This window comes from Schistocerca americana, chromosome 7, assembly GCF_021461395.2.
Source record: "Schistocerca americana isolate TAMUIC-IGC-003095 chromosome 7, iqSchAmer2.1, whole genome shotgun sequence".
Taxonomy (NCBI): Eukaryota; Metazoa; Arthropoda; class Insecta; order Orthoptera; family Acrididae; genus Schistocerca; species Schistocerca americana.
The window spans coordinates 493,283,410-493,308,627 of record NC_060125.1 but is presented as its reverse complement, the minus strand read 5'-3'; positions in this window follow the sequence as shown (position 1 = coordinate 493,308,627).

Below are 25,218 nucleotides of genomic sequence, written 5' to 3'. Positions count from 1 at the left end.
AAGCTGGGCCTGGCTAGTGGGCGACAAGTGAGTATGTCTAGATGGCGAAACGCTGAGACTGACGGCTTTCAGCCTTGCTGACGCAAGACAGAAGTCAGCTTTGCAGCAGACGTGCAGACACTACTGAGTATTGAACCCTGCACGTAACCAAAGACAGCTGGCAGGCGTGTGCAGACGACCATCTTGGAATACTTCGGGTACACAAGTGTCCTTTTAATGCAGTTGTCTCCATGGCCTTCTGCATCCTCATGTCGTTGATCATTTCTGCTTCTTCTGGCTTTTGGGGGCAGTTTCTCACTTTAAGGGCAAGAGAGTGTCCTTAATCTCTGTCTGCTGCTCTGCTCTCTTTGACGAGGCTGTTGGCAGAACGAGGGTGACGCATTATGCTGGAAGTCTTCTGTCACCATTGCTGATGGTTTTAACTGTGTACTTTTGCATTGGCTATTGCTTCTGCCGTCCTCTCGCAGCTCATGGACGCCGTGTTTCCTTACACAAATTTAAATATGCTTATCATTATCTTGATGATTTTGTGGTGTATCGTAGCTAGATTCAGGAACATATACAGTATTGGCAGGAGACATTTTAACGCTTAACAAAGGCAGGATTATCAGTCATTCCCTAGAAGGTCATTTCTCCTCTCTCTCTGTTTCTAGGACATGCAGTTTAAGGTGAAGGAATTGATATTGACACAGAGAGGGTGGAAACCGTTAATCAGTTCCAACAAATGCAGAATGTCAAGGAAGTTGTTAGGATGGCAGTTCGTTAGTGGTTTTGCTGAGAAAGCAGCTCCACCTAACAAGTTATGCAGAAAGGTTTAGGGTCCATCCTAGGGAGCCTCAGTTTTGGCGTTCATTTGTGGTTTTGCTGATAAAACAGCTCCGCCTAACAGTTTATGCAGAAAGGTTTAGGGTCCTTCCTAGGGAGCCTCAGTTTTGGCGTTAAAGCTGTAGTAAGCTCCAGTATTAGCACTAACGGTCTTCAACACTGAATTCGTTCTTCAGATGAATGTGTTACCTATAGGGATGGGAGCAGTTTCGTTGCAGTAGCATGAAGTGGATAAGGCAGCGCTTATGCCTTGAATGAATTAAATAAATCGGAGAAAAGGTAATCTATTCATGAATGAACAGCTCTGTCAGATTTCTTTGACACATTATCTTGAACACTGAATGTTCATTCTGAAAATCGACAACCAAGTGCTTAGCTGGGTGCTGCTGGATCAAATAAAACTTGTCGTATAGCCAAATGGGCAACGAGAATTCTCACCTTTAAATACGACGTCCATAACATTTGAGGCTCGAAGGATGTGGTCACAGGTGAATTGAGTCGTACATGTGACTACTGTGAGAATAACGAAGGAGACGATCAGCTGGTGAAAGAAAGTGGTTTGGTTCCAAAGGTCACTCTCAGTCTGACTCAGATTCCTCACTTATTTTGTGACAGTGGGGAATTCAGAGACCTACATCTGTACTTTGCAAACCACCGTGAGGTGTATAGCTGAAGTTACGTCCCGTGGTACAAGTTGTTGGGAGCGATAAGTAGCGGGCTGTTGTGTATCCCTAGAGTAATCATTTACAGCTGGATCTTGAAACTTTGTTAATAGACTTTCACGGGATTGTTTACGTCTGTCTTCAAGAGTTTGACAGTTCAGTTCCTTCAGTACCTCTGTGGCATTCTCCCACAGATTAAGCAAACCTGTTACAATTTCTGCAGCTCTTCTCTGTATACGCAAATATCCCCTGTTAGTCACATCACGACAAAAACATCTGTGCAATTTAGGGAGAGGCTTCAGAACAGGGAAACAATGGTTTAGGGGATAATGTGGTATGCTATAAGCCACACACACGTACTGAATTTAAGATAGTGGTGCTCGAGGAACTGATTCCATTGCTGTTCTATTACTGCCATGATTGGGAGGACATTTAGCAATAAGGATGTTTGAGAAAATCATACAGTACTTTATGTCACCAAGTCTGGATAACGACTGTCGTAAGAGTTGGTAGTTGTGATGGGTGTACTGACATTAAACTGACCCAGCATACTCAGACATGATAACTGCCGTCTAAGCTAGAAGGAAGCCCCTTTTAGAGAATTTACATCGAATTTGTGGGCCCATTGCCCAGATCAAAGGCAGGAACTAAGTTTAATTGGGTTCGTGTTAATGCACTTGTGATGATGGCATAAATAATGATCCAAATTTTGCCGGAGACTTTTGGTGCCTTTAACTTTCTACAGTCTGTGCTGATGATCCGACCCCATTTACCATACATGGTTTCAAGCAATTTTCCTGGTCACGCGAGGGTATAATATAGCAACAACACGTTATTATCCTAAACCAGAGTGCTTTAATAGAAACATTGGGCTGGCCTTGCTAGCTTCTCACAAGAGTAACCAAAGTAAATGGGATCGCTCAGTTCCTAGGTTAACGACGCCGTTTAACACAGCATGTAATGAAGGTCATCAGTCGACAAACATCATTTCGCTCCAGTGTTACTGCGCTGTGAAATTTATGGTCTATTGTCTGAAAAGGGACATAGTCAATATATGGTCGCACGGTGGAGGTTGGCTAAAATGATTATTCAGGAGGCTCATAAGAGGGAAACCACATGTTGTGACGTGGAGCGGAGGTTGGTTGGTTGGTTTGGGGTAGAGACCAAACAGCGAGGTCATCGGTCTCATCGGATTACGGAAGGACAGAGAAGGAAGTCGGCCGTGCCCTTTCAAAGGAACCATCCCGGCATTTTCCTGGAGTGATTTAGGGAAATCACGGAAATCATAAATCAGGATGGCTGGACGCGGGATTGAACCGTCGCCCTCCCGGATGCGAGTCCAGTGTACTAGCGACTGCGCCACCTCGCTCGGTGTGGAGCGGAGGCCATGCATCAAGTTGACAAAGTGTTTATTAGGAATTATGAGGGTGTCAGCAACGTCTCTGAGCAGGTAACTCTCTTTCACTTTCACTAAGGATAGCAACGTCATCAGTGTGAATACAGGCTGAACAGTAGTGATGAAAGACTGCAGCCCTTTCTTACACCCTTCTTAGCCCTAGAACGTCTCTTTGGTCTACTGTTTTTATCCTTCCCTCTTAGTTACTCTACACACTGTTACTTACGTGGCTTCCTCTACAGGTTACACCTGTTTTCCTCAGAACCTCGAACATCTTTCACCATTTTAAACTGTCAAACGCTTTATCACATCTATGATTTCTTTGAACGTATCTTGATTTTCCTTAAGTCTGGCTTGCATTATCAAGTGCACTTGGTTAGACACAGCACAACCACAGCCGTAAGTTGAGACTGCACCACCTCCAGAATCCACCGTACTGCTGGCCTGCGACAGTATTGCTGGCTCGCGATCGGTCAGTGTGTACGGCCAGCCTCATGAATAATCGACATTCACAACTTCAGACAAGGTCCCGCCACCGCGATAGAGTAACCGCCTTTTGTCGTGTCTCCTTGCTCTGACTGTTTAAAGACTACCATATCTCCACTGTGGCAAGATCCACCCTTCTGGGACCAGAGAGGGTAGACACAAGACACCAGGAATGTACCCACCTCTGCCTTAGCCCTGATAGTGCCAGCCTGGGCAACAGTGCCACGCACAGACGAATAGATATAGTAGATACTGAACGAAGATAGTAGTTTATTGACTATTAATATCAAGTTTGAAATTACTTGCAAGTGATGACGAATCAGTTTTGAAGCATTACAGTTTCTCTCACATCTATTTCATGTTTTGGCAAAATTTACCGCTTATTTGTCTAAAATGTTGAAGTTCATGACCAAGGAATGCAAGTTACTTGTTATTTTTATCAATTTCATAGAAATAATCATTATTACTTACAAAAAGGCTGGGAATGCTACTTTCCTGCAAACTGATTCAGATTTGCGATATCTAGTTACTTCTTACATTTCAGACAAAGACTTTATTATAGGCATTTTACCGCTACGTCATTTTTTATACATCAGTCTCTTTATTTCTGTTTCATGAATGAAGTGTTGTAGTTGACTATGCCTAACTGGGCCGTTTGTAATGCTACGTAGCGCCTATATGTAATTTAGGTACTGACATCTGTTTTTATTATTTTGAGCTTTTCCTCATTACAGAGGCTTATCTCCAACATAATAATTTACTTGGAAATTACAATACAAACAATAAACGTTCTTAAACTATAATCTCAAAATATTTCTCCAGGTGTTTCGATCTTGTGTGTCCTCTTCCTCTGCGCCCATTCTCCTCATTATGTGTTGTACATTTTGGAGCCAGGTTGTCATAGGTCGTCCTCTTCTTCTTCTCCCCTCCGGTTCCCACTCTAGTATCAATTTTGGTATTCTGGTTTTCTCCATTCGTCGTACATGCCCATACCACTGTAATTTCTTCCTATCCATTACGTCATATACTCTTTCTTTTATTTCCATTCTCCTTATTACTTCGGTGTTCCTTATCTTTTCTTTCCTGGAGATTCTTGCCGATCTTCTCCAAAAGTCCATCTCTAGAGCTTGTAATTTTTAAATGTGATTCATGTTAATTGTCCAGGTCTCCGTTCCATACAGAACCACACTCTCTAATATCGATTTGTATATTAGTTTTTTAGTTCTGATCATTACATTCCTGCTCCATAAGACTGAGCTAAGCATCCCAATGACCCTCCGTCCGCTACTAATTCTTTTATTGATTTCTGACTCTGATTTTCCCTCGATTTCTAAAATGGATCCTAAATAACAGAAAGTGTTTATCTTTTTGATTTTCTTTCCTTCAATGTATAGCTCATCTGAATCATTAGTCAAGTATTCTGTTTTTTGGTAATTAATCTTCAAACCCCATGTTTTGTATGCTACTGCTAGTTGATTGCACATATAGTTAGCATCCTCCCCATCTTGTGCTACGACTACTTGATCATCAGCAAATAATAAATGATGTAGGTAAACTCCATCTCTTATTTCTAATCCCATACTATTACATTTACGAGACCATGTTCTAAGGCTAATATCTATATTGATTTTAAATAATGATGGTGACATGGGACAGCCTTGTAAAAGGCCTTTGCTTGTTCTAAATTTCTGTGAAAGTTTATTACCAACTTTCACTTGGCAAATGTTATCTTCATACATCTGTTGTATTATTTTATTCGAGGGAGGGTTTACGTTTGCCATACGTAGTGCTCTCCAAAGTAATTTTCTTGGAACAGTGTCATATGCTTGTTCTAGCTCTATGAAAATTAATCCTATATTTTTTGATTTTTCCCTATGTTTCTCCAAAATCTGTCGTAATGTGAAAATATGGTCTATACATGATCTCCCAGCCGTGAATCCACATTGTTCTTCTTGGGTTCTAAAATTTTTTTCCAGTTTGCTTTTAATTACTTTCGCAAAAATTCTCATTAATGTGTTTGTAACACAAATTCCTCGATAGTTTGAACAAATTTTGCGATCCCCTTTCTTAAATATTGTATTAATGTAACCTCGCTTCATCTCGTTGAGTATTGAATCTCCATGTATCATTCTGATGAAGAGCTGTGTTATCAGTTTCACAATTTTATCACCACCATATTTCAGACACTCCAGATTGATATTGCCTGGTCCCAGTGATTTACCATTCTTTCCTGTTCTCAACGCCTGAAGTACTTCACTTTCTAAAATCTGGATCTCATCATCTTCATGTCCTTTATCTTCCCCTGTTCCTTCTTCTAGATATTCTTCTCTGTCCTCATTTAATAATTTTTGGAAATACTCTTCCCATTCCTTTTGTATTATCAGTTGGAGATTAGTTTTGCTTTTTGTATCCTGTCCAAGCCCTTTCAATACTGACCATGCTTCTTTTGCTCTCCCAAATCCTAATTTGCTATTCACCTTGGCACATGTTCTTTCCCATGCTTCATTTTTTGCCATCCTTATTTTTTCATCATTTCATTCATCTTTTCCTTGTATATTGATCTTGTTTCTTCTGATTTATCATTCAACCACTGAAGGAACGCATTTCGTTTTTCTCTAACGAGGACCTCTAGTTCCTCTGACCACCACTCTGCTGCACGGTTGTGGTTGCTATCTTTTTTACCCAACACCTCCGTTGCTATGATTTTCACATTAGCTTTTATATAGTCATATATTTCCTCTGTACTTCCTTCAAATGATTCAACCAGTTTCCTTTCCATCCTGGCCGCAAAGAGCGTTCTGATACTTTCGTCTTGTAGGCTGTCAATATTAAAAGGTAAATTTTCATCTTTCTCAGTCTGGTTTGTTTTATTTATGTTACTTGTATCACCCCTTGCATTCTTCCATGGCCATAAAGACTTCATTTTAACTAGATAGTGGTCCGATCCACACTGGGCTCCTCTATAAGATGTGACGTCTACTGCTTTGAAACTACTTGTTTGCCTAATGATAATATAATCTGTTATAGAACGAAGTTCTTTCGTGTTCTGTTGCCAAGTATATTTATGAATGTCCTTATGTTTGAAAAATGTGTTGGTAATTTTTAGATCAAATTGTTCACAAATTGGAATCAATCGTTCCCCATTGTCATTATATTCGTCCTCTCCATGTTTTCCTACTATTATACAAGATTCTCTAATTCCTACCCTTCCATTCAGATCTCCCATGATAATCAGATCCTTTCTTCTTGGGATTTTCTCAATAGTCTCCCTGAAGGTGTCCCAAAATGTATCTTTCTCCTTATCTTTTGTGTCGTTCGTGGGTGCATATACGCCAATAATCACAACTTCCTTAGCAAATAATGTCATTTCAACAGTTATAATACGTTGATTGATGAATGTCCAATTTGTGATTCTGTCTTTCCATGACTTCTTTATCATAATGGAGAGTCCTGCTTTGGCTCTTACTGCTTTTGATACCCCACTCCAGATATGCACATAATTATCCAGTTCTTCTTCTCCTTGGCCTTTCTTCTTTATTTCAGAGAGTACGACAACATCCATGTTGAAAATGTCAAGTTCTGCAGGTAGTAAATTTATTTTAGTGGAAATACCTTGCACATTCCAGCATCCAATCATAATTTTCCGTTTCTCATCGCCAGTTCGTCGTCCAAAGTTCCAATTTTTCCGAGGCATATTATTAGATTTTTTAGCATTTTTACGTTTTTATGTGAGTGAGGAGCTGGCCCACTGCGCAACCCCCAACCCGGAGGACCAGGTAATTTTTACTCAAGGTTTTCTTCCTTTAGCCTTTGATAAGCCAATATCATACTACAAGGCAGTAGTTGCTAGTTTTGGTCCACCCCGGGTATTTTATTTCCCCGGTACCCACCATATCTGGTGAGCATTCCCCTATCCGCCACCTGGGGAGGCGCCCGATGGGAGACCAGCAAACTCCACACGGGACTGATATCTGTTGTAAAACATATATTCAATGACATAGTACAGTTTATTTCGAATAATACAATTAACTGATACATTTGTCAGGTGAAATTATAAATACACTTTGGAATAACGTTGTACCATGATAAAAGTCTAGTTCTGTATTTAAAACGAATTGTAACGTTCTCGCGACTTGTCAGAATGGTGAAACGTTTTTAATTGCAAGAGCCGTTGTCTAAAACAGTGCACGACACATATGTGACCGACGTAGCAGAGTCTGGTGGACGCTTTTGTGATGGTCAGACGTGTTGAAGTACTGGATTGCAAAAATGTAGCTACGATGAGTGTGATGACAGCACCCACTGGTCTGGTGAAATGAGTGGCCAGTGCGAACTGCGCCCTCACCGGTTAAATGAGCAGCGATGCTAATATTTCTGCGGCGGAGAGACCGCAGCTGCAAACAGAGCCACAACTGCAGAGAGGACTTCGCTGCGTGCTCGCTGCCGCAACAAGTCCCAGTTAGACCAGTATTTTCGTTTATATTCACCCACATAACACAGAATCACACTGACTATCGTACTTACGAAATATTATTTCCTCAAATTTTTATTCAATTTATCCATGCTTATAATACACAGAAAGCGTACTTACGCATAGAATTATCGTTTTGTGACTGGCCAAATATATTAATTTTCTTTCAAAGAGCTAATAAGTGTAACTATGAGTAGTTGATTAATGCGTGTTCAGCGCTGTAATTCCTGTTGTACTTCCTACAAATTAAACCATAAAATTAATATTAAAGCAATTTCCTATCACATAAATCACCCCCTCCAGGATAATTATTGAAATAATTAAGTTACTGGCAACTGTACAAATCTCCCTTCATAAGGATAGAGTAGTTATAGATTACAGTCGGGCAGTTCACTGGCAGATATTTTTGTCAATAATCAGGAAATAAATCCTTCAAAGAACACACTGAATTTGTTGTCTATGTACGGTATTGTACAACAAATGATATGGTGAAAACGTCCTTGGGTTTTACTGTGGCTGAAATCAAAATTTGCTAATTCTTTTAGTAAAATTAACAATGCTGCTTTTAGTATTGAGCACCAGTTTGACAATAATATTATTTTCTAGATGTTGCTATTACTATGAGTCACCATCGATACGTTTTTGAAATTTATCATAAACTTTAGTCCTCTGGTATTGTTATTCCTTTCTTTTCTTTCGATTTCCAGTAAATAGATTCCTTAATGTGCCTTTAAATATAGTTGACGTAGAATAGGTTGCGAAATAATAGCCTGAAAGAAGCCTCTCACAGAATAATAGCTAAAGAAATAGATGGTTTCATGAAGACTAAGAGAAATCATTTGCCACAAACGAAAAGCTAAAGAAAAACAATTTGCATCATTTCTTTCTTCAGATAGGTCTCACGTAAAACGAGAAATTTGTTTACAGAAACACAATTTACGTGGAACACATAGAGAGCAGCCTCACTTACATGTGGCTCAACGCAACCCATTAACATTGCGCAAGTTGTAATTAGGCTGTTTAGGTTTTTATGTTGGTAACGCCACGTAGCGCTCTGTATGAAAATCAATGACTGTGCTGTGTGCAGTCAGTAGCTGGTTTGCATTGTTGGAATAATCTCAATTGTAGTGTTGGGCAGTTGGATGTGAACAGCGCGGAGCGTTGCTCAGTTGGAGGTGAGCCGCCAGCAGTGGTGGATGTGGGAAGAGTGATGGCAGAGTTTTGAGAGCTGCCGATCTGGACGTGTGTCCGTCAGAAAAAGGAAATTTGTAAGACTGGATGTCATGAACTATTAAGACAAATACATTGTTTGTTCTCTATCAAAATCTTTCATTTGCTAAGTATACCTATCAGCAGTTAGTGCCTTCAGTAGTTTGAATCTTTTATTTAGCTGGCAGTATCGGCACTCGCTGTATTACAATAGTTCGAGTAACGAAGATTTTTGTGAGGTAAGTGATTCATGAAAGGTATAGGTTATTGTTAGTCAGGGCCATTGCTTTGTGGGGATTATTGAAAGTCAGATAGCATTGCGCTAAAAATATTGTCTGTCAGTTTAGTGATGATCAGAATAAGTAAAGAGAGAAATGCCTGAGTACTTTCAGTTTTGCTCAGCTGTTTGAAAAACAAATAACCTAAAAGGTTTACCAACACAGTATTACACATTTTTCCAAAGAGGACGTTTCATATGTCGACCTTTAGCCGAGGATACCTCACTGGAATCTTCTGATTTTTTGTTGTAGTTTGTGTAATTAGTGTAGTTATTGTTTATTTCTAGCGCGTAACTGTAGAGAGAATCTCCTTTGTAGTTGTAGTTTTTCTTTGCTGTAGTGTAAAACAGTTGTGGCATGCTTGTAGATTTGCACCAAATATTTCGCAGCTGTGCTTGCAATTAATTGGATATTGTTTTCAGTGCAATGTTAATGTGTTATCTTATTTTGGTCTTCAAATTGTGCTTTTCTGTGTTGTCGTGTGAAATATTGTGACAATTATGGAATGTGAAAATGTAATACTAGGCTCCAAAATAAACTGAGAAATGACAGTGAAGACGAGAGTAATGTGTTAGCGCTCTGTGTACTGAATTAACTAATGTTCAACATAGTAATTTGGTAATTGTGCTTAGGGGAATGGATCAGGCAATAAATAATGGTATAGACAGTGAAACAGCTAGTGAACAGGGTAGTACTGTCGATCGATCGGTCGGCAACAGCTCGCCCCAGGAACCCGAAATGACAGGACACTATCTTGCAAATACTGTGCATTCAGGTTTTGCGTCATAAACCATTTCTCAATCAAGTCAAGACACATTTTCTGCTTTTCAAAATGCGAATGTTGCCGGTGCAAATGCACTGCTGAAAAGTACAGAGGAACATGTTCAGGCACCAGTGCATTGTTATTACAATTAATGCAACAAATGGGACAACAGCTTCAAAAGTTAGACGCAATGGAACAAAATCAGGAGCGAACATAGCAACTGATACAAAAGTTAGAGACAATGTAACAAAATCAGAGACAAACACAGCAACAGTTTCAAAAGTTAGACTCAATGGAACAAACGATTGAACTAACGCGTCAAGATTTAACTGCAGAGTTACTTAGTATTGAATCTAAATGTCAAAAAGTCTGTAATGACGTAAAAAGAAACAAATTTGTGAGCATTTTCAACCTATTTTTTCGCGTCATGAAAATGCATTACAGAATCACGAAGCAGCCATAAAAGAGCTGCAAACTATTGTTCATGAAAATCACCACACCTTGCAAGCTAAAATTAACTCAGTTGTATCTACAGATTCGGATACGCAACTCGCAAAAACTTAGGAAAACTTAAAAGGACAAAATAGATGCACTTTCAACACAAATGGACACTCTGAAACTTGGTTCAGAAAAACACACTGAGGAAATCAGTTCATGATCGGAGAAAGTAGCCGAACTTTCGGATCAGTTCACTAACTTATCTACAAAGGTAAATGATGATCTGAATGACACAAGACCCACAGCCTTTACTGACACAGAAGAGTATGAACAAATTAAGAAATAAAACATAATCAAAATCAAATTAATACACAACACAAAAGAGGAATCCGGGAAGTACAAGATCAGTTGGCACAAGTAATACAAGTATTACATATTTCTGAGAACACTCGCGCTCCAATACGGGAAGAGGGCCGTAGATATACGGAACAGCCACAAAATAATAACATAGGGCATTTCGGAAATTACGAAAGAAATTGTCAACGTACACCGAATTTTGAGATGGAACCGCCGAAACCATGTAACAGTGGCCGATATGCGACTGGCCGACATGATGATTTTGACTATAAGCTGTTTATTACTACACGTAAATTCAGAAACACTTAAGAATTCCGGCAACGACATTCATCCACAAGCATGGGTTCATCAATTCTCTCACTGTTTTCCTCCCAACTGGTCATTACAGCACAGATTAGAATTTATATGTGGCTATTTAGAGAATCCCCCCCCCCCCCCCCCCCATGAACCACGGACCTTGCCGTTGGTGGGGAGGCTTGCATGCCTCAGCGATACAGATAGCCGTACCGTAGGTGCAACCACAACGGAGGGGTATCTGTTGAGAGGCCAGACAAACGTGTGGTTCCTGAAGAGGGGCAGCAGCCTTTTCAGTAGTTGCAAGGGCAACATCTGGATGATTGACTGATATGGCCTTGTAACAATAAAAAAAACGGCCTTGCTGTGCTGGTACTGCGAACGGCTGAAAGCAAGGGGAAACTACAGCCGTAATTTTTCCCGAGGGCATGGTACTTTACTGTATGATTAAATGATGATGGCGTCCTCTTGGGTAAAACATTCCGGAGGTATAATAGTCCCCCATTCGGATCTCCGGGCGGGGACTACTCAGGAGGATGTCGTTATCAGGAGAAAGAAAACTGGCGTTCTACGAATCGGAGAGTGGAATGTCAGATCCCTTAATCGGGCAGATAGGTTAGAAAATTTAAAAAGGGAAATGGATATAGTGAGAATTAGTGAAGTACGGTGGCAGGAGGAACAAGACTTCTGGTCAGGTGACTACAGGGTTATAAACACAAAATAAAATAGGGGTAATGCAGGAGTCGGTTTAATAATGAATAGGAAAATAGGAATGCGGGTAAGCTACTACAAACAGCGTAGTGAACGCATTATTGTGGCCAAGACAGGTACGAAGCCCACACCTACTACAGTAGTACAAGTTTATATGCCAACTAGCTCTGCAGATGACGAAGAAATTGAAGAAATGTATGATGAAATAAAAGAAATTATTCAGATAGTGAAGGGAGACGAAAATTTAATAGTCATGGGTGACTGGAAATCGTGTGTAGGAAAAGGGAGAGAAGGAAACATAGTCGGTGAATATGGATTGGGGCTAAGAAATGAAAGTGGAAGCCGCCTGGTAGAATTTTGCACAGAGCACAACATAATCATAGCTAACACTTGGTTTAAGAATCATGAAAGAAGGTTGTATACATGGAAGAACCCTGGAGATACTAAAAGGTATCAGATAGATTATATAATGGTAAGACAGAGATTTAGGAACCAGGTTTTGAATTGTAAGACATTTCCAGGGACAGATGTGGACACTGACCACAATCTATTGGTTATGATCTGTAGATTAAAACTGAAGAAACTGCAAAAAGGTGGCAATTTAAGGAGATGGGACCTGGATAAACTGACTATACCAGAGGTTGTACAGAGTTTCAGGGAGAGCATAAGGGAGCAATTGACAGGAATGGGGGAAATAAATACGGTAGAAGAAGAATGAGTAGCTTTGAGGGATGAAGTAGTGAAGGCAGCAGAGGATCAAGTAGGTAAAAAGACGAAGGATGGTAGAAATCCTTGGGTAGCAGAAGAAATATTGAATTTAATTGATGAAAGGAGAAAATATAAAAATGCAGTAAATGAAGCAGGCAAAAACGAATATAAACGTCTCAAAAATGAGATCGACAGGAACCGCAAAATAGTTAAGCAGGGATAGCTAGAGAACAAATGTAAGGATGTAGAGGCTTATCTCACTAGGGGTAAGATAGATACTGCCTACAGGAAAATTTGGAGATAAGAGAACGACTTGTATGAATATCAAGAGCTCAGATGGTAACCCAGTTCTAAGCAAAGAAGGGAAAGCAGAAAGGTGGAAGGAGTATATAGAGGGTCTATACACGGGCGATGTGCTTGAGGACAACATTATGGAAATGGAAGAGGATGTAGATGAAGATGAAATGGGAGATACGATACTGCGTGAAGAGTTTGACAGAGCACTGAAAGACCTAAGTCGAAACAAGGCCCCCGGAGTAGACAACATTCCATTGGAACTATTGACGGCCTTGGGAGAGCCAGTCCTCACAAAACTCTACCATCTGGTGAGCAAGATGTAAGAAACAGGCGAAATACCCTCAGACTTCAAGAAGAATATAATAATTCCAATCCCAAAGAAAGCAGGTGTTGACAGATGTGAAAATTACCGAACTATCTGTTTAATAAGTCACAGCTGCAAAATACTAACACGAATTCTTTACAGACGAATGGAAAAACTAGTAGAAGCCAACCTCGGGGAAGATCAGTTTGGATTCCGTAGAAACACTGGAACACGTGAGGCAATACTGACCTTACGACTTATCTTAGAAGAAAGATTAAGGAAAGGCAAACCTACGTTTCTAGCATTTCTAGACTTAGAGAAAGCTTTTGACAATGTTGACTGGAACACTCTCTTTCAAATTCTAAAGGTGGCAGGGGTAAAATACAGGGAGCGAAAGGCTATTTGCAATTTGTACAGAAACCAGATGGCAGTTATAAGAGTCGAGGGACATGAAAGAGAAGCAGTGGTTGGGAAGGGAGTAAGACAGGGTTGTAGCCTCTCCCCGATGTTGTTCAATCTGTATATTGAGCAAGCAGTAAAGGAAACAAAAGAAAAATTCGGAGTAGGTATTAAAATCTAGGGAGAAGAAACAAAAACTTTGAGGTTCGCCGATGACATTGTAATTCTGTCAGAGACAGCAAAGGACTTGGAAGAGCAGTTGAATGGAATGGACAGTGTTTTGAAAGGAAGATATAAGATGAACACCAACAAAAGCAAAACGAGGATAATGGAATGTAATCGAATTAAGTTGTGTGATGCTGAGGGAATTAGATTAGGAAATGAGACACTTAAAGTAGTAAAGGAGTTTTGCTATTTGGGGAGCAAAATAACTGATGATGGTCGAAGTAGAGAGGATATAAAATGTAGACTGGCAAGGGCAAGGAAAGCGTTTCTGAAGAAGAGAAATTTGCTAACATCGAGTATAGATTTAAGTGTCAGGAAATCATTTCTGAAAGTATATGTATGGAGCGTAGCCATGTATGGAAGTGAAACATGGACGATAAATAGTTTGGACAAGAAGAGAATAGAAGCATTCGAAATGTGGTGCTACAGAAGAATGCTGAAGATTAGATGGGTAGATCATATAACTAATGAGGAAGTATTGAACAGGATTGGGGAGAAGAGAAGTTTGTGGCACAACTTGACCAGAAGACGGGATCGGTTGGTAGGACATGTTCTGAGGCATCAAGGGATCACCAATTTAGTATTGGTGGGCAGCGTGGAGGGTAAAAATCGTAGAGGGCGACCAAGAGATGAATACACTAAGCAGATTCAGAAGGATGTAGATTGCAGTAGGTACTGGGAGATGAAGAAGCTTGCACAGGATAGAGTAGCATGGAGAGCTGCATCAAACCAGTCTCAGGACTGAAGACCACAACAACAACAACAACATTTAGAGAATGAACCAGCTGTAAGAATGCGATCGGTCATTCATGATTGTCACATTGAAGGATAATTTTATCATGCCTTCCTCTCAGCATACTGGTCTCAAGCTACTCAAGCTCGCTTAAAATATAGCAACATAATGATGAAACATTTCGAACAATCTGAATTTTCTAGTCTTGTCAAATATTTTGAAGACATGTTGCATAACAATCAGTATCTGTCAAACCCATACAGCCCCTCAGAACTTATTCGCATTTGCTTAACCAAATTGCCTGAACATTTACGACATATTATTTTGGCAGGACGTTGCAAAGACGACATTGAAGCTTTTCAGGGACTCTTACAAGAATTGAGAATTGACGCTGACAATCGCAGTACGTGAAAAGAGGAACACAGCAATTACAGGTCACATCCGTCACAATTCCGCGATGACAAGAATAATAACTGAACACGACAAGGCTATTCTTACAACGGAAATCATGACCAAAACAGACACTACTCGTATGACAACCATTGGCAGAGTACTTATAATTACAGCGAAAGATCACCTCTCCACGGTAATTACTATGGCAGAGATACTCAGATAAACCTACAATATGGGAACGAATATAATTATTGTCAGGGTAGACAGAATAAGCTCAGACGCAACGGGTTCACCAAGCTGTTACGACTCAGGGAGAAGTTCTCCACCAAGTGACCGACAAGAAATAAATTACAGAAACAACCGACATGACGACGGACGACATAATCTTAAGAACAGAACTGGTGGGATTCAAAGAGGGCAAGGTAGAGGTTAGATTTCCAAATCCAAGTAATGACGCGCGAGAACAAAGGTAACAGACAATGATTCGCTCCACATGCAGCCACGTGTGCCAGCTGGCTCAGAGAAAAATAACATAGACTCTAATCTCGAGAAAAGTTTGAACATTCCTTACCAATGTATACCACTTGATAATTGCGCTGAAGCCGAAGCTCTGCGTACTAGGAAGAGTAAAGGTTTACACCACATTTCACATGTAAAACCATTTATTGAGAGATAATCTGCTTCTTAACTTAGTCTTTGCCATAAGATTTTTCGCTTCACGTTACTAGTATGCTTTGTCAACCCTGGAAACTGTAAACATGCAACAATGCTTTGAAGTCAACTATACAGGCAAGAAATTAGGGAACTTATTTAGACAGTGATTACGAATGCATATTTGTAGTGAACAGATGACATAGTGTTATTGTGTGTACATTCTTCGTTGTTCGTTGGACGATTACGTAACGATTAGAAGGCTTACATACTTAGAACATATACTGGTACTGCTAATGAGATTTTAATGCAACATTTTGGTTTACTTGAAAGTAAATTTTGGATTTAATGTACTATCTGAGAGATACCAGATGACACAATGGCTAGTTTATTTGACAGCTACACGATTATATCACGACACTACTAGTGAGTGACACAATTTATATTATTGCTTTTGCAGTGTATCTGTTTTATATCCGCATAATTTTTCTGTGTAATTCTGGAAAGTAAAACATGTTTTAATAGTAACTTTGTGGTATAGCTATAATGAAACAGCCTTTTCCACAGCACAACAATACATTATAGTACAGTATTTTCTTCATCACGGCAATAAGCGTAATAACTACGATATCTAAACGTAAAGCATTTCACTTTTGTTTATGATGAGGTAAGTGACTTCTGCAGAACTTTGCTTATGGAGAACACTAACTACGACACTGCGATAGAATTATCTTACAGCAAGACCCACAGTTTAGCACTACAGGACACGCATTTGAGTGATTAATTTTTGTAGTTAAAACATTTATTTTTAGAGATTTTTGAATTACAAAGATACAAAGAACGTTTTCCGTGATACACTTCATTTCATTGCTGAATCTGTAACATCTGAGGGTATAATTACATTTATCCTCTTGGGGTACACGTTCGTTTTGTCTACTGAACGTATGGCAAGCGCCAGAAGCCCTAGCTAATATGGTATTTGCTTATACAACTTCACACATCGATACCATATTTCTCTAACACAGATTAACTGAGAGACACAACTATTTTTTTTTTACTACGTCAGTGACACCTGTTTACGCAATTACACAGTTGGATAACTTCACACTTATGAAATTATATTTTGCCTGTACTTTGTGAACTGTTCATATTTCTTGGAACCATTGTGATACTATGAGAGCTTTGAGTGAAGTATTTGGTAAGGGAGTATAGTTTTTGAAGTACGTTTCAGGTAGTTAGTTGACACTGCTGAAACGAGTAGAGAGTATTTTTTTTTAGGTTTTGAAATTATTGAAGAAAGCTACAACGTTTTTGAGATTTGTCTGAGGTGTTACGATATTATTGCGACGACGATGTCTATTACGCTTTTCAGGTATGTTTATGATCAATAAGATGATGCTATATGAGGAATGTGGTTGCGTGCGTATATGTATATGAATAATGAGTAGAAGTTAGGGACTCTGGTTTGTGAAAAAGGATGCTGCAAACCAAGAATCGTACTTTAAGAGTTATGACATGTGCATCCATGTGTGAATGTATCACAATACTGCTATTCATGAGATTTTGTTTCTACGCATTTCTACTGTAGTTTTTCGACCTGTGAAGTAATGAACTAAGGGAGTTCTCCAAGAAGTAAATAAAGTTTTGTCTGAAATCAAATACTATAAATTGTGCACTAAAACATACCCTGTCCTTTCTTTTGAGTTAATCCGTTATGTGTTTGTGTACCCTTGTGTATTTGTGTTCTTCCTGTCTTTATGTATTTATCTGATAAGTGTTATGTTGTAGAATTTTTCTAATACTATGATATTTACTTTGTAAAGATGTTTAGACATTATTTATTCTGTTTTGTTTTATTGCTCATGTGTGAATTTTATGTTCCCAAAACTATTCTAATCTTTTTACTTATTTACTTATGTCATAATTCCTGTAACACTGATCAATATGTTTATTTCCGTTCTTTTGTAAAGCCCGTACTACTACAAATGTTATCTGTACTATTATGTTCTTTAATGATGTATTTTGTACCTTTGTAATTGTATTCTCGTGTCGTAAATTTGTAATTGTGTATACACCAGTTCTTCAAATTAAGTATTTTCATTTCAATGCACACGTTTCTGTTGGTCATAGTTTATGCATAATATGTGTGAAGTTAAAAAAGCGACTGTTAGCGTTCGCATGCGTGTTGATAATTCAGCAAGGGGCTGGTTAACAGCATTGCTGGTTTTAAGGATATTTAAAAAAAAATTGTGGATGCACAAGTGGTGGTTTATGGCCTTGCTATATTATCCGCAAGACTCTTCGATGGTGATTGTGCACTCGCACAATCGCAACAGATGGCCATCTCTACAAGGACTACAGTGGGTATGCTTCTTTGATGGACATCAATAACATTATCTCTACAAGAACTACAGTGGGTCTGCACCTGTGGTGGCCCACCAATACCATTATCTCTGCAAGAAATACAGTGGGTCTGCTCCGTGACGACCTACCTACCAATATTCTTCAAAACTTCGACTGACTCTGCTGTGGGTTTGCTCTGTTGTGGCCCATTACATGTCTGCATGTCAAGAGTTAGCAATGTCTTTCCGTTGGATGGACAACACTACTTCTTCAAGACTGCATGGAAATCCACTACTTCCGTGTGCATTTTCTTTTACTGATCAGACTCAACATCTCAGGCCAACATCTGAGGTCATCAGTCCCCTAGAAATTAGAACTACTTAAACCTAACTACCCTAAGGACATCACACACACATCCATGCCCGAGGCAGGATTCGAACCTGCGACCGTAGCGGTCGTGCGGTTCCAGACTGAAGCGCCTAGGACCGCTCGGCCACACCGGCCGGCAAATTTAAGTGGTTCTTGATCGTAATTCCTAGGTATTTATTTGAATTTACGGCTTTTAGATTAGACTTATTTATCGTATAACCGAAGTTTAACGGATTCCTTTTAGCTCTCATTTGGATGCCAATTTTCGCACCGTTCACATATCTTTTCTAAATCGTTTTGCAATGTGGTTGATCTTCTGATGACTATTAGTCGATAAACGACAGCATCATCTGCAAACAACCTAAGACAGCTGCTCAGATTGTCTCTCAAATCGTTTATATAGTTTAGGAACTGCAAAGGGTCTATAACACTACCTTGCGGAACGCCAGATATCAATTCTGTTTTACTGGATGACTTTCTGTCCATTACTACGAACTGTGACCTCTCTGGCAGGTAACTTCTGATCCAGTCACACAACAGAGATGATACTCCACAAGCATGTAATTTCACTACAAGCCGCTTGAGTGGTACAGTGTCAAAAGCCTTCCAGAAATACGGAACCGATCTGAAATCCCTTGTCAATAGCACTCAACACTTCATGCGAATATATAACTAGTTGTGCTTCAAAAGAACGATGTCTTCTAAACCCATGTTGATTGTGTGTCAATAGACCGTTTGCTTCAAGGTAATTCATAATGTTCGAACACAATATATCTTCCACAGTCCTGCTACATATCGACATTAATGATACGGGCCTGTAATTGAGTGCAGTACTCCTACTGCCTATCTTGAATATTGGTGTGACCTGTGCAACTTTCCAGTATTTGGGTACGGATCTTTCATCGAGCGAACGGTTGTATACGAATGTTAAGTATGGAGCTAATTCATCAACATACTCTGAAAGGAAGCTAATTGGCATACAGCCTGGACTAGAAGACTCTCTTTTATTAAGTGATATATGTTGCTTCACCCCCCCATGAACCATGGACCTTGCCATTGGTGGGGAGGCTTGCGTGCCTCAGCGATACAGATAGTCGTACCGTAGGTGCAACCACAACGGAGGGGTATCTGTTGAGAGGCCAGACAAACGTGTGGTTCCTGAAGAGGGGCAGCAGCCTTTTCAATAGTTGCAAGGGCAACAGTCTGGATGATTGACTGATCTGGCCTTGTAACAATAACCAAAACGGCCTTGCTGTGCTGGTACTGCGATCGGCTGAAAGCAAGGGGAAACTACAGCCGTAATTTTTCCCAAGGGCATGCAGCTTTACTGTATGATTACATGATGGTGGCGTCCACTTGGGTAAAATATTCCGGAGGTAAAATAGTCCCCCATTCGGATCTCCGGGCGGGGACTACTCTAGAGGATGTCGTTATCAGGAGAAAGAAAACTGGCGTTCTACGGATCGGAGCGTGGAATGTCAGATCCCTTAATCGGGCAGGTAGGTTAGAAAATTTAAAAAGGGAAACGGATAGGTTGAAGTTAGATATAGTGGGAATTAGTGAAGTTCAGTGGCAGGAGGAACAAGACTTCTGGTCAGGTGACTACAGGGTTATAAACACAAAATCAAATAGGGGTAATGCAGGAGTAGGTTTAATAATGAATAGGAAAATAGGAATGCGGGTAAGCTACTACAAACAGCATAGTGAACGCATTATTGTGGCCAAGATAGATACGAAGCCCACACCTACTACAGTAGTACAAGTTTATATGCCCACTAGCTCTGCAGATGACGAAGAAATTGAAGAAATGTATGATGAAATAAAAGAAATTATCCAGATTGTGAAGGGAGACGAAAATTTAATAGTCATGGGTGACTGGAATTCGAGTGTAGGAAAAGGGAGAGAAGGAAACATAGTAGGTGAATATGGATTGGGGGACAGAAATGAAAGAGGAAGCCGCCTGGTAGAATTTTGTACACAGCACAACATAATCATAACTAACACTTGGTTTAAGAATCATGAAAGAAGGTTGTATACCTGGAAGAACCCTGGAGATACTAAAAGGTATCAGATAGACTATATAATGGTAAGACAGAGATTTAGGAACCAGGTTTTAAATTGTAAGACATTTCCAGGGGCAGATGTGGACTCTGACCACAATCTGTTGGTTATGACCTGTAGATTAAAACTTAAGAAACTGCAAAAAGGTGGGAATTTAAGAAGGTGGGACCTGGATAAACTAAAAGAACCAGAGGTTGTACAGAGATTCAGGGAGAGCATAAGGGAGCAATTGACAGGAATGGGGGAAATAAATACAGTAGAAGGAGAATGGGTAGCTTTGAGGGATGAAGTAGTGAAGGCAGCGGAGGATCAAGTAGGTAAAAAGACGAGGGCTAGTAGAAATCCTTGGGTAACAGAAGAAATATTGAATTTAATTGATGAAAGGAGAAAATATAAAAATGCAGTAAGTGAAACAGGCAAAAAGGAATACAAACGTCTTAAAAATGAGATCGACAGGAAGTGCAAAATGGCTAAGCAGGGATGGCTAGAGGACAAATGTAAGGATGTAGAGACCTATCTCACTACGGGTAAGATAGATACCGCCTACAGGAAAATTAAAGAGACCTTTGGAGATAAGAGAACGACTTGTATGAATATCTAGAGCTCAGATGGAAACCCAGTTCTAAGCAAAGAAGGGAATGCAGAAAGGTGGAATGGGTATATGGAGGGTCTATACAAGGGCGATGTACTTGAGGACAATATTATGGAAATGGAAGAGGATGTAGATGAAGATGAAATGGGAGATACGATACTGCATGAAGAGTTTGACACAGCACTGAAAGACCTGAGTCGGAACAAGGCCCCCGGAGTAGACAATATTCCATTGGAACTACTGACGGCCGTGGGAGAGCCAGTCCTGACAAAACTCTACCATCTGGTGAGCAAGATGTATGAAACAGGCGAAATACCCTCAGACTTCAAGAAGAATATAATAATTCCAATCCCAAAGAAAGCAGGTATTGACAGATGTGAAAATTACCGAAGTATCAGCTTAATAAGTCACAGCTGCAAAATACTAACACGAATTCTTTACAGACGAATGGAAAAACTAGTAGAAGCCAACCTCGGGGAAGATCAGTTTGGATTCCGTAGAAACACTGGAACACGTGAGGCAATACTGACTTTACGACTTATCTTAGAAGAAAGATTAAGGAAAGGCAAACGTACGTTTCTAGCGTTTGTAGACTTAGAGATAGCTTTTGACAATGTTGACTGGAATACTCTCTTTCAAATTCTACAGGTGGCAGGGGTAAAATACAGGGAGCGAAAGGCTATTTACAATTTGTACAGAAACCAGATGGCAATTACAAGAGACGAGGGACATGAAAGGGAAGCAGTGGTTGGGAAGGGAGTAAGACAGGGATGTAGCCTCTCCCCGATGTTGTTCAATCTGTATATTGAGCAAGCAGTAAAGGAAACAAAAGAAAAATTCGGAGTAGGTATTAAAATCTAGGGAGAAGAAACAAAAACTTTGAGGTTCGCCGATGACATTGTAATTCTGTCAGAGACAGCAAAGGACTTGGAAGAGCAGTTGAATGGAATGGACAGTGTCTTGAAAGGAGGATATAAGATGAACATCAACAAAAGCAAAACAAGGATAATGGAATGTAGTCTAATTAAGTCGGGTGATGCTGAGGGAATTAGATTAGGAAATGAGGCACTTAAAGTAGTAAAGGAGTTTTGCTATTTGGGGAACAAAATAACTGATGATGGTCGAAGTAGGATATAAAATGTAGGCTGGCAATGGCAAGGAAAGCGTTTCTGAAGAAGAGAAATTTGTTAACATCCAGTAATGATTTAAGTGTCAGGAAGTCATTTCTGAAAGTATTCGTATGGTGTGTAGCCATGTATGGAAGTGAAACATGGACGATAAATAGTTTGGACAAGAAGAGAATACAAGCTTTCGAAATGTGGTGCTACAGAAGAATGCTGAAGATTAGATGGGTAGATCACATAACTAATGAGGACGTATTGAATAGGATTGGGGAGAAGAGAAGTTTGTTGCACAACTTAACCAGAAGAAGGGATCGGTTGGTAGGACATGTTCTGAGGCATCAAGGGATCACCAATTTAGTATTAGAGGGCAGCGTGGAGGGTAAAAATCGTAGAGGGAGACCAAGAGATGAATACACTAAGCAGATTCAGAAGGATGTAGGTTGCAGTAGGTACTGGGAGATGAAAAAGCTTGCACAGGATAGAGTAGCATGGAGAGCTGCATCAAACCAGTCTCAGGACTGAAGACAACAACAACAACAACATGTTGCTTCACTACTCCGAGGACATTTACTTCTACGTTACTCATGTTGGCAATTGTTCTTGATTCGTACTCTGGAATACTTACTTCGTCTTCTTTTGTGAAGGCATTTCGGATGATTGTGTTAAGTAACTCTGCTTTGGCAGCACTGTCTTCGATAGTATTTCCATTGCTATCGCACAGAGAAAGCAATGATTGTTTCTTGCTGCTAACATACTTCACATACAACAAGAATCTCTTTGGATTATCTGCCAGGTTTCGAGACAAAGTTCTGTTGTAGAAACTATTATAAGCATCTCGCATTGAAGTTGGCGCTAAATTTTTAGCGCAGGCTTTCAAATAATAAATGAGATATTGTGGTGCGCCTGAACTACGTATCCTCTGACTCAGAGTTGAAGTATTAGAAGTTTTGGCTGGTTTCGTTGTATAGGGGCTGGGATACGTAGTTGCCGCATTACAGGCCAAATACTGCTGAATCTACAGCATACAATATGAAAATACACATGAATCGAATGGTCGAAAGTTCCTATCACTTGGCAACTGCGAATGTAACTTAGATATTTATAACTAAAAGATTGCAATTAAATAAAATCTGCAGGTACTATCTTAACGACTTTAAATGATGAGTACGATAGTAGAATTACTTTTGAGGATGCGGTATATTTCTGCAAAACACTTATTGGTGTCTTTGGTCCAGCAATTAAATAAAATATAAGTTGAATAACAGGGACTCAGTAGTTTCCTACTTCACGTAACTAGTTATGAACAACATAACTCGCGAGATATTCACTTATAAACGCATACTACGTCTTCACTGTAGAAGCCACGGAAATCTCACACATTCACAAATCGGCACTCCGAAGTATCTCCCGCGATCACGCGCAAACCGCTCCACACTCTCCAAGTCTTTCCTGCGACCATACTTCCGCAGCGCCGTCGCGTCCAGCACCTACCGTGTCCCATGCCGTACCGTCCAGAACTTTCTCCCGCCACCCTCACCACTGCCCCTGTCCTCTCCGAAAACGATGCTCCTCCCCCACCTCCATACGTCTCTCCATGGGTCCCTTTTTGGAAACGATCGCTGTGATTGGCTAGAGTGATCCCGCCCTGTCTCCAAGCCAACGTACACTCACAAACATAATGAAAAACATTCCAAATGCAGGATTTACATTTGAATAACCTGAAATTAAATAAATAGTCCCACGGCTGGACCACAAACATGCTCTAACACACATTATTAAATACATAAACAAATCAAATAAAGATATATCAAAGAAATAGCAAGCAAAAGGTAGGCCAGTAGCCTAATGTCTCTGTGCTTTCTACAACACAGTAAATATTTAACCAACTTCTTCATGCATAGTATGTATCGGATATAAAAAAAGAGATAGATGAATAAATATATTCATAAGCATGCTGCTACCATTCTTCCATGTAGCTGTGGAATACTTATGGCCTGACGCGATCGATAGTAATCGGCCACTTTGACCTCCAATAACTCATGTACTATTCATGTTACTTGCCTGTAATTTATACCAATTTAGGTATATACTAATAGCTTTCTAAAGACATATTGATCGACAAAATCGGATGAGCCGTTTAGGTTTTGGAAATTCGTTGCTGGGTGTTACTTATATAATTTATCATCAGATACTAAACTTTAAACTAACAAAGATATTGAAAACCTGTAAGGTAGATGTTTCTTTTTAAGGTGTCATGTTCATCTGCCTACCAATAATTTCTGTATGAACTGTAAAATTTCTGCCATGATGATTTCAAATGTCTGCCATCTTTGGCACTTTCGGCATACAAGTCTCTTTAATCGGCACAGCGTCACCAAGGAATTCCCAGCCACATGCTTGGCCTGGACCATGCACTGTGGCTACCCCTCTTGTCCAGCTAGCGTTTGGCACCACGTGTTTGTTGCCGGGCCCCAGCTTGTCGAGAGGCTTGTGCGGCCATGCCAACTCTGAACTTAGAATATTTCCAGGGCGCCACAGCTCGCCCCTTACCTCACACACCTCCCCTTATTAACATTCTGGCTTCCCAGAACGTTCAGAAGTAGCACCCTTCAGTTCATACAAGTACGTATAAAACAAATTTCAAAGAACAGAATTAAATGATTAAACGCCAGGCCAATAGTGTTTAAAAGATCTTTGTAGTGGTGTAGGAGCAGCATGAGTATCGAAGTAACTTCCAACAACATGTATGTGACGACCACCTAAATTCTTCGCTACCCAGTTCGTCCCAAAACGAGTGCAATACAACCAGCGCCAACCCGAGTGGACGTTTTCATCATGGCAACATTCAGCGCCAGAGTTGCCTCTCATGTCCATCACCAGCCAAACGATGTTACTCACTGCATCTCACTATGTACCTTCGCTCGGCCGATCACCTCACCGTGTGCACGCCAGCTCAGGCGACAGCATCATGAGCCTCAAATAGGTACGACGTTTTGCATGGCTCAGCCTCCCCCACCTGAACATCTACCCGAACCGATGGAGCTATGGAAGCCAAGCTTAACCACTTTCCTTAACCTGGATGATATGATCCCTGGAGGTGTTCCCCATGGCCAGATTGCGTATCAGAAA